Genomic DNA, 2,109 nt, shown 5'->3' with positions numbered 1-2,109 from the left:
GCACAAAACCGTGGAACCAGCAGACTGTGGAGCCAGGCAGAAACAGGCAGACCAGGGGCTGCACACACAGCACCACCTGTGACTGTCATCTTCCTTTTGGCTGGCAACATGGGATTTGAGCTCAGGGCATTGCAGGCAGGCTCCATCCATCCACTAACCCATCCGTCTACCTCTCCATCTATTCACCTAGTCACCACCCCCCATCTAGGCATCATCCGTGTCCAGCACCTTCACCCACATACACACTCGTCTGTTTCTTCCTCCATCCACAGGCTAGTGGGTGCTCGGCGCTGCAGACGAGCCGAGGTTAGACACCTCTGCTACTTATGTGATCTATAACCTGCAAGCTGGTCCCATTCTGTCTGGAACGCCTCACCCAGTCCTGCAGTGTGGAGCAGGTCCTGGCCAAGGTCAACTGTGGACTGAAGAGAATGAATGGGAAGCCCCCCCCCCCCGGGGGCTTCTTCAACATAAACACTGTAGGTCACCTTTACTCTGCATCGAGGCCAAGAACATGCTGCACAGTGGGCCGGGAGTGTGGCCTGGTGGTAGAGTGCTTGCCTAGCACACCCGAAGACCCAGGCTCGATTCCTGAGTGCCACCTACATAGAAAAAAGCCGGAAGTGGTGCTGAGGCTCACGTGGTAGAGCTCTAGCCTTGAGAAAGTCCCAGGACAGTGCTCAGACCTGAGCTCAAGCCAGGACTGGCAAAAAAAAAAAAAAAAAAAAGAATGTGCTACACAAAGGCCTAACATTACTGTGGATAAATTTACTTTTCGATGCATTGTGACTTAACTAAACCACATCCTGGCTGTGTGATCTGATGTTGTTTGGTGAGTGCCTCATTTTGATCTCTTTCCATGTGAATTTTGCTAGTTTTGCTTTTTCCCTGGTCCTAGTTATGGCATTCTCCTCTTCATTTCTGTCTCTGGCCTCCTCTGACTCCATTCTGGATACCCCATTCCGACTTACCTCTTAGGCCAGAACATTTCTCTTCCACTGCTGGCAATCTGCTGATAATGTATCTGGGGTGTGGGAGACAGGAGCCTCCGGTAGCCGGAGCACAAGGCCCTGACAGACAGACGGCTGTACTCAGGTTTCCAGGCCTAAGAGGAGAGAAGAAACTTCCTGTCTGCCCATCTCAGTGCCCAAACCAGCCCCTGGCCTCATGACACTTTTGAAGGGACATTCGCCCCAAATCCCAGGCCGCCCTCATTTCTATTTCTCCCAAGCATCTACCTGCAACCTTGCCAGCTTCCAGTGCCATCCACCAAATACGATTGCACCTTATCCCAGTCCTCCCTGGCCATCAGCGCAGAGGTGGTTTAAACCCCCTGGGCTCCTACCCCTAGGTATGGCTTTCCAGGGCAGTGTTTGGAAACAAGGTGTCCTTCCCTGCTGTTCTGAGAGCACTGCTGGTGCAGTGGAACTCCCGGGCCTCTCCCCACTGACGGTCCTTTCTGCCAAGGGTCCCACAAGGGGCCCAGCCTCCTTCTTCTCTGACCACTGGCAGCACCCCATGGCCTTGGGCTTTACTGATGCACCCTAAAAGTGTGCCCTAGCACCTACATGACAGGGCAACTGATTCTGCCTGCACTCCCCCAGTAAAAATCGGATTCTGCCGGCATGCCCCAGGCTCCCTTGAGCCAGGGGGGATCGAAAGCCCATCCTTCCCCTTGAGCCCTCAGTTCTGAGGCGCAAAGACCAGGTGTCCAGGGTAGAGGTAATGTGACATCGGGGTGCCTGGGAACGAGAGACACCTTCACGGCGCTGAGCAAACCATGTTTGCATTTCCTGGAATTAATTTGGATAAACAGTATTTTCAATGTTCAGGTAAGTCACACCTTTAGGCTCTTCCCCGAAGGGTACCCTCCTTTGGTGTGATGGTTTGTGCATAGTTAGATTCCACACGCGCTGTTTGTCACTCTGAGCTTGTCTTACCTCACTTAACCTGACTTGTTCTAGGCCCGTCCACTTCCTGCAGATGACACGGTCTTGTTCTTCCTAATGGATGTGTGCCTAGGTCCAGATGTTCTGGTCCACTCATCAACACTGCAGGGCATCCGCGCTGTCTCCGTGACGTGGCTACTGTGAGTAGTGCAGCCGTGGA

The sequence above is a fragment of the Megascapheus bottae genome, chromosome 4 (genome assembly GCF_031878675.1).
Source record: "Megascapheus bottae isolate mThoBot1 chromosome 4, mThoBot2.hap1, whole genome shotgun sequence".
Lineage (NCBI taxonomy): Eukaryota > Metazoa > Chordata > Mammalia > Rodentia > Geomyidae > Megascapheus > Megascapheus bottae.
The sequence above is the reverse complement of the archived record's forward strand: the minus strand, read 5'-3'. Positions refer to the sequence as shown.